Genomic DNA, 13,180 nt, shown 5'->3' on the forward strand with positions numbered 1-13,180 from the left:
ATTCTTAAGCATACTTTATCAGGCCATTATCCTGAAGCATTATTATTATTATTATTATTATTATTATTATTATTATTATTATTCTGCCCCATAGCCAAAGTTCTCTGGGCGTTTATAAAATTCAGGAAAAATTACAAAATACGACATTGTGATAAAAACAGTTTAAAAAATTTTAACACAAAAAATTAAAACACTCAAAAACGATTGCAGTAAACAATTTTCAATAATAGACTTGTTCAAAACAGCAGACAATTTTCCAAGTTCATAGCTTGGGGGTTCTCCTAGAACCATCTCTGTCACTTGAGGCTCAGGTGGCCTTGGTGGCACAGAATGCCTTCTATCTACTTTGGTTGGTGGCCCAGCTATGCCCTTATCTGGACAGGGATAACCTGGCTTCAGTTGTCTACGCTCTGGTATCCTCCAAGTTAGATTACTGCAATGCAATCTACGTGAGGCTGACTTTGAAGATGGTTCAGAAGCTGAAGCTTTTGCAAAATGCGGCAGCCAGACTAATAACGAGGACCAAGAGGTTCGAACATGTAAGACCAACTCTGGCCCGCTTGCATTGGCTGCCTGTATGTTTCCAAGCTTGATTCAAATGCTGGTTTTAACCTATAAAGTTTTACATGGCTCAGGACCACAATGCCTCTTCTGACATGAACCTACCCATACACTATGCTCAGCAACTAAGGTCCTCCTCTGGGTGCCTACTCCAAAAGAAGCTCAGAGGATGGCAGCAAAGGAGAGGGCCTTCTCAGTGGTGGCCCCCCAATTATGGAATGTTCTCCCTGACAAGGCATGCCTGGCACCAACATTGTTACCTTTTCAGTGCCAGGTTAAGACTTTTATCTTCTCCCAGGCATTTAACAACATATGCTCAGTTTTTAATTGACCCCAGATCTGCTGAGAGATCATAGTTGTTTTGAATGTATATTGTGTGTTTTTTAAATGCTTTTATGGTTTTTAAATGTTGTGCCTTTATGATTTTAAATTTTGTATATTGATTTTTAATGTTCAATGTTTTAATCTTTGTAAACTGCCAAGAGAGCTTCAGTTATGTGGCATTATGTAGAATAATAATAATAATAATAATAATAATAATAATAATAATAATAATTTGTTCAAAACAGCCCCATCATATTCCATTAAATGCCTGGGAGTAGAGGGCAATCTCAACCTGGTGCCAAAAAGATGACAGTGTCAGCGCCAGGCAGGCCTTAGTAGGCAGCTCATTCCACAGTTGGGGAGCCACCACTGAGAGAGCCTTCTCCCTCATTGTCACCTTCTGAGCTTCCCTTGGAGGAATACTCAGAGGAAGGCCTCAGATGTTGATTGTAGTGTCTGGGTATGGAGAGTTCTAGGCAGAGTATCTCAAGGGTTTCTGGGAAGGCAAGTGTTTGTAATTCATTCTTCCTATATCTGTTCTGGTCAGATATTTGTGCTATGTGCCCTGTCTCCACAGTGCCATCACTAATGTTCCTCCTTGTGCATAATTAGACCAAGGAAGATGAAGCCAGAGGAAATAAAGCCCCATGCCATAAATCTGAGTTATGGGTTCCTTTCTGGAGTTTATATACTTCTGGTGATGAGCTGTGATTTGGTGCAGAGTTACTCTAACTCCTATACTGCATCTAGCTGTCAATCTATAGGGCTCTAAAACGAATTATAACACCACAATGAATAATTCTGCAAATCCAGCTCTGAAGGAAGTGGACCCTTTCCCACACCAGAGGAGAATATTGCACATCCCATGTGCAGTCTCTATACCAAGGATGAAGAAATGTTTTCAGCCCAAAGGCCCCATGCCAGCAGTGGGTGGGATCACAGCCCAAAGTTGGAGCGGCATCCCCAGTGCTGTTATATGCCCTTTGACTGCTTGCACACACACACACACACTCTTACCCATTCTCTCTCTCTCTCTCTCTCTCTGTGTGTGTGTGTAAAGTGATGCACATTGGGACAAAACATCCCAACTTCAAGTATAACCTGATGGGATCTGAGCTAGCAGTGACTGACCAAAAAAGAGATCTTAAGATTGTGGTGGATGAAAATATCGATGAAAATATCTCCTGAGTTTGCAGCGACTGTGAGAAGGACAAATTCCATTTTAGATATAATTAGAAAAGGAATTGAAAATAAAACTGCTAATATTATAGTGCCCTTATACAAATCTATAGTACGACCATGCTTAGAATATTGTGTATCTTTTTGGTCACAGCACCTAAAAAAAGAATATTGTAGAGCTGTAAAAAGTGCAGAAAAGGGCAATTAAAATGATCAAGGGGCTGGAGCAACTGCCCTATGAGGAAAGGTTACAGCAGCTGGGATTGTTAGCTTACAAAAAAAAAGTGTGAGTAAGTGGGGCATGATAGAGGTATACAAAATTACTCATGGTGTGGAGAAAGTGGATGGGGAGACTTTTTTTTCATTTCTCATAATGCTAGAACCCTGGGGTCATTCCATGAATCTGATTGATGGGAGATTCAGAACAGATAAAAGGAAGTACTTCTTCACACTGCACATAGTGAAACTATGGAATTCACTTTCACAAGATATAGTGATGGCCACCAATTTGGATGGCTTTTCTAGGAAAACAAAATGAAGCGGGACACAGGCTGATAGAATTTTGCCAGGACAACTCACTGTGCATAACAAACACTCTCTTCCAACAACCTAAAAGACGGCTTTATACATGGACTTCACCAGATGGCCGACACCGAAATCAAATTGACTACATCCTTTGCAGCCAAAGGTGGCGGACATTTATACAGATGGTAAAAACAAGACCTGGAGCTGACTGTAGTTCAGATCACGAACTTCTTATTGCACAATTTAGAATCAAACTAAAGAGAATAGGGAAGACCCACAGATCCGTTAGATATGAGCTCACTAATATTCCTAATAAATATGCAGTGGAAGTGAAGAATAGATTTAAGGGACTAGATTTAGTAGGTAGGGTCCCGGAAGAACTATGGACAGAAGTTCGCAACATTGTCCAAGAGGTGGCAACAAAAAACATCCCAAAGAAAAAGAAAACCAAGAAGGCAAGATGGCTGTCTGCTGAGACACTGGAAGTAGCCCAAGAAAGAAGGAAAACAAAAGGCAACAGTGATAGGGGGAGATATGCCCAATTAAAATCAAAATTCCAGAGGTTAGCCAGAAGAGATAAGGAATTATTTTTAAACAAGCAATGCGCAGAAGTGGAAGAAGACAATAGAATAGGAAGGACAAGAGACCTCTTCCAGAAAATTAGAAACATCGGAGGTAAATTCCAAGCAAAAATGGGTATAATCAAAAACAAAGATGGCAAGGACCTAACAGAAACAGAAGAGATCAAGAAAAGGTGGCAAGAATATACAGAAGATCTGTATAGGAAGGATAATAATATTGGGGATAGGTCAGACGGTGTGGTCAGTGAGTTAGAACCAGACATCCTGAAGAGTGAGGTTGAATGGGCCTTAAGAAGCATTGCTAATAACAAGGCAGCAGGAGATGACGGTATCCCAGCTGAACTGTTTAAAATATTGCAAGATGATGCTGTCAAGGTGATGCATGCCATATGCCAGCACATTTGGAAAACACAAGAATGGCCATCAGACTGGAAAAAAATCAACTTATATCCCCATACCAAAAAAGGGAAACACTAAAGAATGTTCAAACTATCGGACAGTGGCACTTATTTCACATGCCAGCAAGGTAATGCTCAAGATCCTGCAAGGTAGACTCCAGCAATTCATGGAGCGAGAATTGCCAGATGTACAAGCTGGGTTTAGAAAAGGCAGAGGAACTAGAGACCAAATTGCCAATATCCGCTGGATAATGGAGAAAGCCAGGGAGTTCCAGAAAAACATCTATTTCTGTTTTATTGACTATTCTAAAGCCTTTGACTGTGTGGATCATAACAAACTGTGGCAAGTTCTTGGTGGTATGGGGATACCAAGTCATCTTGTCTGCCTCCTGAGGAATCTGTATAACGAACAAGTAGCAACGGTAAGAACAGACCACGGAACAACGGACTGGTTTAAGATTGGGAAAGGAGTACGGCAGGGTTGTATACTCTCACCTTACCTATTGAACTTGTATGCAGAACACATCATGCGACGTGCTGGGCTTGACGAATCCAAGGCTGGAGTTAAAATCGCAGGAAGAAACATTAACAATCTCAGATATGCAGATGACAGCACTTTGATGGCTGAAAGCGAGGAGGAGCTGAGGAGCCTTATGACGAAGGTGAAAGAAGAAAGTGCAAAAGCTGGGTTGCAGTTAAACCTCAAAAAAACCAAGATTATGGCAACCAGCTTGATTGATAACTGGCAAATAGAGGGAGAAAACGTGGAGGCAGTGACAGATTTTATATTTCTGGGTGCAAAGATTACTGCAGACGCTGACTGCAGCCAGGAAATCAGAAGACATTTACTTCTTGGGAGGAGAGCAATGACAAATCTTGATAAAATAGTTAAGAGCAGAGACACCACACTGACAACAAAGGTCTGCATAGTTAAAGCAATGGTATTCCCCGTAGTAACCTATGGCTGCGAGAGCTGGACCATAAGGAAAGCTGAGCGAAAGAGGATAGATGCTTTTGAACTGTGGTGTTGGAGGAAAATTCTGAGAGTGCCTTGGACTGCAAGAAGATCAAACCAGTCCATACTCCAGGAAATAAAGCCAGACTGCTCACTTGAGGGAATGGTATTAAAGGCAAAACTGAAGTACTTTGGCCACATAATGAGAAGACAGGATACCCTGGAGAAGAGGCTGATGCTAGGGAAAGTGGAAGGCAAAAGGAAGAGGGGCTGACCAAGGGCAAGATGGATGGATGATATTCTGGAGGTGACAGACTTGACCTTGGGGGAGCTGGGGGTGGCGACAGCCGACAGAAAGCTCTGGCGTGGGCTGGTCCATGAAGTCACGAAGAGTCGGAAACGACTGAACGAATAAACAACAACAAAAAGGGGATTAGACAAATTCATGGTGGATAAGGCTATCGATGGCTACTAGCCCTGATAGCTCTATGCTACCTTCGGTATCAGGGGTAGTATGCCTATGTACACCAGTTGCTGGGTGCCTGGGGAAAGGCTGGTGGGTTAGTTGGGGAAGCCATATGAGCCATATCCAATGTATAGAACATTTGAAACACCACTGTGCCTGAACACAAAGTCTCTTTTCAGTATTCTGAGCTGGGGTGCCTAGTTTGCCACCTCTTTTGGGACAATATGCCCACTCAGGCAGGAAAACTTGCTTGCTATCCCAAGTTCTTCAGTTTCTCCTGTTTATGGATAAATGTATCTCTTGGAAATCATTAGCAACAAGTTGTCCTTGACGGGCATGCTCATCAGCAATTACTAAAGGGGGATGTTCCATCCCCATGCCTTTCAGAATTCCCCTCATTGTTAACATGTGTTGCCCAAGTGTCTGTATTTTCTAAATGCTCATCTTTCTGCAAACCCAGCTATCTATGTGGGCCAAGCTTCTCACCAACCAACAGTACCTAAGATTGCAAGATCTGAGCTTTAGTTTATTGGGTCACATCCAACCAATTAGTGACTCCAGACACCTATTCAGAGCATCCTCAACCTCTCTTAATTTGAGAGAAGTAGTTGGGTGCCAATAATATAGTGACTTGCTCCAGATCCCCACACAACCTCTGCTAACGGTTTCATGTAAATCTTAAACAACTTGAGCAATTTCACACAAGTTCAGTCAGGAAGCAGAGCAAAGGTCTGCCATGTGGCAGAGTAAAGATCTCACAGCACCACCTTCTGGTAGGAATGGAACTACCAAAACACAGTGCTTCTAGTTCCCAGTGCATATCATTGATTCAGAAAGAATTTTCATGACATTGAAAGCTGATGAGAGAATTAACAGGTTGCATTCTCCATCGTCATCCTTCAGGGTCACCATGGGACTTTCAGTTCCAAAACCAGACTCGAAGCCAGATTGAAATGGGTCTAGGTAATGTTCCATCCAGGATGGTCTGGAGTTGTGGAGTAATCATCTGTTCAAACACTTTCCCCAGTAAGGGACTGCGGGCCCTTAGTCAATAATTGCCAATATCTTTTGAGTCTACAAACAATTGCCTCCTTCAAGATATTCAAATATGGTATTAAATGTAAATATTTCTTTTGATAATGATATATGAGGCACATATTTAGGATGAAATTTAATCCATTTATTAAATGTGACTAAGAGAATTACCATAGCTTGCCTGTTTCTATTCAACATTACATATTTATATATACATATTTCTGACAAAACAAAGAACAGTTTCTAAGCCTGCAATCCTTTGCACATATTTCTGAGCTTATTTCTGAGCGGACATCCATGAATTTGTTTTGTTGCTCATATATCCATATCTTTTAGTAACCCACAATATTTTAAGGGGCAAACTCTAACTTCGTAGCGCAATCTATCTTACGCAGTTAAATAAAAGAGCAAGGGAAAAAAGTAAATGAAGTTACTTAATTAGTGAATGCATTTTCAAATTAAACAAAGCAAGTTTTGTTTTTGTTTTGTTTTTAAAATGTGGTGTAAATCATAAGGCCACATAACCTTCAACCTTTCCCGGAAACATTCTTTATTTGTTAACTCTTCAGCTAGTTTCATTTATTGAGAGACCCGCTGTGAGTTTTAGAAAATTTTGCTGCAACTTCTTTGGGACTGAAGCACATTGTCAGTCAACTCAGTCTTCTTCATGCCAGCCAACTGTCCCTTAATAGAATGATTCAACTCAGTGAATGGGACTCATACTTTGAGGAGACAATTGGCTAGCAGAGAGAGTGCCAAATTGATTTAACTTTGCACAAGTGTGAAAGAATTTGTTAAAAGACCCTGTCAGCTAATGTTGGCATAAGTTCCAGCTGCCTGAAAACTGCTCTAAATTGATAAGTACCCTGTTTAGACAAATGTGAATATAATTATTTACACTATTTGAAATAGTTTTTTTAAACAAAAAACTGGTTTTATCCTTCTTTCTGATGAACTCTGTAAACTACTGCATATATTTGTCATCTCAGTTGTCCACATACTGACAAATGGGGTGGGATCAGGCAGTGTAGAACTTGCCAAGGACCCTTTCTTACCTTGCCTGACCCCACCTCAATTTGCCAAACTCCTTAACTTTTGTGCGAAAAAAAAGAAAAAAAGTACAGGGTTGAAAGAGCCTCATCTCCCCTTCAAATTTTCAAAGGCCAAGCGTGTACATGTACATTTCCTTCACATTGCAGGGCATTCCTGCTGGCAATGAGTAAATGCTAATCAAGGGATTGTGGGGTGAGAAACAATTGTGTTAAGTTTCCTGTTTCCACACAACCAATGCAATTCAGGCTGCCATGACTTGAAAGTTTTAAGGATGTTGTCTCCTTGATCCTTCTGTCACAACAATGAAGGAGAGAATAATAATAATAAAAAATAGAAGAACATAGGAAAAAGTAGGCCTCAAGCTTGAGCTTGAAATTAGTAATTTATTTTATGAAGAATATCCAGTGTTTATTGACCAAAGTTCTTCCTCAGGGCACAAACAAAAATTACATTAAACAGGATATTAAAATGAGTCAAAGTACTGACAAATAATGTCTAACCTTGAAATAGATAACGATGACTAATAATAAGTAAATATTTTCAGCTGTTTTAATGTTTGTGTAACATCATATTAATGGTAATATCCATATTTTTAAAGACCTGGAAGGATGAACCGTGCTAAGTAAATTTATAAAGATAGGTCATTGTGGCGTCACCAGCCTCTGTGATGTCTATTTTTAAAACTCTCCTTTACTACCACCCCCCTATTCTTTATCCTTTAAAAGAATGAGGGAATCCTAAATCTTAGTGTGTGAGTGTGCATGTGTATTGTCCACCTGAAGTAATGCATATGACTGAGCAGACATGGTTGTTAAAACAAAATAATAAAGTTTATTCATATAAAAAAGATTTTAAAAGACAATTTAAAATTATTCTACTTTATCCACATACATCTACCTCCTTCAACCTCCCAGGGAATACTAACCACCTCCAAATCCAATAACCCCACTTTCTAATGCTATCCTAAAACAAGGTTCTATGAAAACCCACTCACTCCTACCCTTACTAGCTCCTTAATCCTAACAATCCACTCTCTGACTAACTCCCTCTAACTGCCCAAAACTCCTTAACTGTCTTTCATTCCCCCCTCTCTCTCCATTCAAATCAACCAACCAATCAGATGACACTATTCACACTGCTCACCATTCTAACTCCCCCCTCCAACTTACTCACCATTTCCTGAAAATAAAAGAATTGGCCACAGCAAATCCAAACTTGAACGAAACCCTTAAATATACACATATAAACAATAACATAAATTATCATTTTGTCACATTCATCTTGGTTGTATCGATGCAAACTACGGTTTAATTGGCTCTCTTTTTAAAGAGAATAATTATAATATTGTGTTGTTATTTTTGTTATCATTCTATCGTTGTTCACTCTGGAATCTGTTTAGATGTTGAGTGGTATACAAATGTTGTGAATAAATAAACAATAAGGTTTAAGTGTGTAAGGGTAGGTAGCCTCATGCGCCATGATTGGCCTGTGGTTGTGGTATACTGGTGGTTGTGTGCTATGATTGGGAACTGATTTGTATAGAATATGATGTAAGTGTTCTGCTCAGAATTTTTCTTTTCCTCTCTCTTCCTATTCCTTGCAAGGGCTCGCTTGTTTTATTCTAATACTATCAGTGTTGAGAGCAATTTAGTATCAATGTTGTGAGCAATTCACATGATATTCTGTTTTTTGTGTTTGCTTTTTATTAATGCTGTGCTAAAGTTACTTTGAAGGAAAAGCCCATAAAAGTAGAACAGTTTATTATAAACAATCAAGTCAAAGATAATCATCTGAGGCTGCAAGTCTGTACACATTTACGTAAGGGTTAATAAAAAAAAAACAGGATTGATTTTTTAAAAAATCAAAACTGATTGGTGTTTTTTTAAAATTTAAATCAAAACCAATTTGATTTTTTTTAATCAGCTTTAAAATGTTCTTAAACGAATTAATAAGAAAAAGCACCTCAGTCAAAGATATCATCATGAATACAAATAACTATACAACTTCTAATTATGATCTATGAATACGCCTAGAGCAATTTATGGAGATGGGAGGTAACCTAATCAGCTTTATTTTGCATTGCAGATGGTATACAGAAGTGCATGCTCTCCCCCACTTTCTCTCAAGGCCTTGCTTCTCTTTAAGTGCAAAGATAGAGAGGATCAGTGAATAGAGAATTTGGGGAGATGGAGTAGATCCGAACAAGGAGGGAGGTGGAGTCTGGATATAAATGCAAGGGACAGGGGAGGAGTACAGAAACTGAAACCACAAGTTAACAGAACATATTCATCCAGTCCTGACTCCTGAGGAAACTTCTGCTGCATGTAGCCTCCACTGTAGAAAGGAAACACCTAGCATGGCAGCAGCAGGCTGTAAAAGATACCCCAATTGGGAATATTTTGTTTCTGTACCTGCTGTGGTTGAAACTGCCTAATTTTTAAAAAAAATATCTTTACATTTTTCTAAAAACTGAAAACGTTAACCATTCAAAATCCATGTGCCTGTTTTGTTAATGTTGTTTGCTTTTCTTCTCATTAGTTTTCATCTTCAACGATCTTATTAGTACAATTTCAAAGCCTGTTTGGTGGTGGTGATTCTGGCACATTGTGACAAAAGGCCATGATTAATAAGGGAAAACATGATAGAGGTATACAAAATTATGCATGGTGTGGAGAATGTGGATAGGGAGACAATTTGGACTCTCTCCCACAATACTAGAAACCAGGGTCATCCCATGAAGCTGATTGTGGGAGATTCAGGACAAATGAAAGGAAGTACTTCTTCACACAGCACATAAAGAGGGGTTGATAAATTCCTTGAGAAGGCTATCAATGGCTACTAGAGGTGATGGCTATGTGCTACCTCCAGTATCAGAGGCAGTAAGGATATATACACCAATTGTTGTGCCGTGTCCTGCTTTGCGGGTCCCTGGTTGACAGCTGTTTGGCCACTGTGTGAACAGAGTGCTGGACTAGATGGACCCTCAGTTTGATCCAGCATCAGGGCACTTCTTACATTCTTATGAACAGTTGGAGCTGGTTCATCTCCTGAATGACTTCACAAGTTCATTCTGCTTTAATACTAAAATAACCAAATTATCATCCCATTTTTGATGGAAATTAATCTGAAAACAATTCACAATAATAACATACTTCCAGGAAAATGTGCACAGCATCAAACTGTGCATCCCATTCTTTTTCAGTGAGAGAGTTAAGCATAAGCTTTCTTATCACCACTGAAATAAATAGGTTTGAGATTGATAACTTACTGACTTTTTTTATTACCCTATATCGTTGTAAAATGTTACCATGTGCATTTTTAAAATGTTACTGAAAGATTCTAAAGAGCACCAATATCTGTAAATGGAAAACTATAACATGTGTAAAGTGGTGAGGGCAGAATGTTTTCCACTTTAAAACTTCAAAATAATTGTTATCTGCTTCAAAATGTCTTTTAAATTATAGTTACGAACTCTCTGTGATCTATATTTTCGGCATATTTCATGCCGAAAATATAGGCATAGTTTAGAGATTGCTTTTATTTATTTTTAGAATAAAGTTTAAAATTAGACTTCTTATACATGGCCTTCGGTTTTGTTTCCCTCAGATATTTAAAGACATGCAGCTTTGTCTTGATATTGCACCTGTTGTCTAATGCAGCATTACATGTAAGGCTGCCATTTTCCCAGTAAATGAAAAAGGGTATTATCCATTTATATATGCTTAATATAATTAAATGTATGGAGAACGTTAACTGCCTGTTCCAAAACATTGAAACAGAGATAGAAAACATTTGGGTAGATGTTCAAACAGAAACAGCCACTGTTGGTATAAAAGTAGCCTGGTAAGTTTTGTTAGCATATTTTTCATGGTGGCATAGCAAGGCATCCACCAAATCCTAAAGTGCCTCCCTCAGCTGGCAGATGTTGAGTTTAGTATTGCATTTTTAAGCATTGCCCATCACTGCATAATAATAGATAGTCTAGAGACCAAAGCATTACTATACTAATGTTAGTACAGCTCATTAGAATGGAGACAACCCTTCTCTCCTAGTAAATCAAAATCCTCCAATTTCATGGGTTAGTCATGGTGAAATCAGAACATTTGATGACCTGCTGCCATTTATAATAAGAAAATTTCATTAAATGATATAAATTGCACACAAATCATTTAATACTTTGTTGGAAATAGAAACTAAAGCTATTGTGTATCCTTTGAAAACTTTATTCTTTATTTGTATTCAGTTCATTTTACCTTCATTACAAAAATTGCACTTCTATCAGAAAGCTCTTGGCATGAACTGTTTGATCATTTGTCCCTGTATTTAGAGGCTTTGCGAGCACAATGTTTTAGGCATTGTAACCTTTAGTAGAAAGCACAGTTTTACCTGCAACTGTAATGTTGCAGATCAAATTTGCTGCTTTCAATTTGCAGCTTTTATAAATGAAACATAATGGCTAGCTCCCAATATAGACCTATACAGATTGCTATGTTCTGCAAGGCAAACCCGAATTGAGACTTATTACAGGCTGCTAGATAAAGGTAAATATCCTCTAGACTATCCTCCTGTAGTGGATGTTATGTAACTAAAAAACTTAAACTACGGCTTTTGTTAACTCTTGTCTATATTGTACCTGCTCGTTCTGTATCTTAATATTGTACTGCTGGTTGCAATCCATAAGTGTGCTTACATTGGCCTTAGCTAGACCTAAAGTTTATCCCAGGATCGTCCCAGGGTCATCCCTGTTCATGTAAATGACACACAGGATATCCCGGGAGCAGGCAGAGACGACCCCGGGATAAACCTTAGGTCTAGCTAAGGCCATTGTTATCTATTGGGTTTTCCCTTCAGCAGCTCTCCTGTCAACTGCTTTTTCAATTCCCATGGGGGTTGGGGGTGTTTTTAGAGCAGTTTACCCCTGTCTGTGCAGAAAACCTTTGAAGTACAAACAGCTTGTGCATCCGTACATTGGCTGCATGTGGAAGACACAATAGTCAACCCTGTGTGAATAATCCATGTCACACAGATGGCTATGAGCCGCTATAGCCACCCCTTTCCTTGTTTCTGTGGCCCTGCTGGGGAAGGAGGCATGAAGCGATACCATCTCCTGACAGGATGATATTGCTCTACGCCGCCACCTCCTTCCCCATTTGTTGCGTGGTCAAGGGCAGAGAGATACACTGACAGCTCTCTCCGCATTGGCCTCACAGCAAATGGGGAAGGAAATGGGGAAGGAGGCGTTGCGGGGAGATACCATCCTCTTCCCCATTTGTTGCTCTCCTGAGGGCGGAGACAGACGCTGTCAGGAGATCTCGCCTGACAATGTGCTCATCCCCCACCCTCGGCAGAGAAAAAATCTTGCAAAGTGGTGGCGGCTGGCAACAGGAGATGCTAGGAGCTTCTGCTGCTCTTAAGCAGGGGAAATAACCAATAGCAGCATGGTTTTTCCCCTACAAACAGTCATCGGTGGATTATTTAGTCTACCATGGACTACTATTTAACCAACCGTTGACTATTGTGTCATCTAAACCCAGTCACTATCTTGTTATATTACAAACACTGATTTGATTGTAAACAAATGCACACTAGACACTAACCACTGTTTAATACCAGTTCTAAAGATAAGCTCCATTCTGTTTCAATATACCTGATAGAGATGAAACGCTCTCTGCTTGGAAGTACTCATGGATTAATTGGGATTCACAACATAGAATAAGAATGAACTGTGTGGCTTCTTTTTCCCTTTGCTGCAAAATCCAAATCGCATGTGGCATTGTCTAGCATCACAAATAATACCTGATTGAGAATAAAATTGAAAGAGAGAATGGTTATTGAAAATAACCTAATTTTGATGCATTAAAATGAATGGTTAAACTTCTATGTTCCTTATATTTCACTTTTTAACTTAAAAATCTGTAAAACACATTGCATAGTAGGGCTGTGGACATGGGTGAGAGTCTTATTCCAGTACCTTGAAGACCTGCCAGGATTTTAAGGATTGAAGGGTATTCAGTATAAGACTAGTATTTGTGAACTGCCAGAGAGCTTCAGCTATTGGGTGGTATAAAAATGTAATAAATAAATAAATATCAAATTTAAAATT

At 39.3% G+C, this 13,180-nt stretch overlaps 1 protein-coding gene across 2 annotated transcripts in view; it reads left to right on the forward strand.

Moving 5' to 3' along the window:
- YES1 (YES proto-oncogene 1, Src family tyrosine kinase) overlaps positions 1 to 13,180 on the forward strand; it is a 46,041-nt gene that overhangs the window by 12,012 nt on the left and 20,849 nt on the right. The gene's annotated exons all lie outside the window — the stretch shown is intronic.

The sequence above is a fragment of the Elgaria multicarinata genome, chromosome 7, assembly GCF_023053635.1.
Source record: "Elgaria multicarinata webbii isolate HBS135686 ecotype San Diego chromosome 7, rElgMul1.1.pri, whole genome shotgun sequence".
NCBI lineage: Eukaryota > Metazoa > Chordata > Lepidosauria > Squamata > Anguidae > Elgaria > Elgaria multicarinata.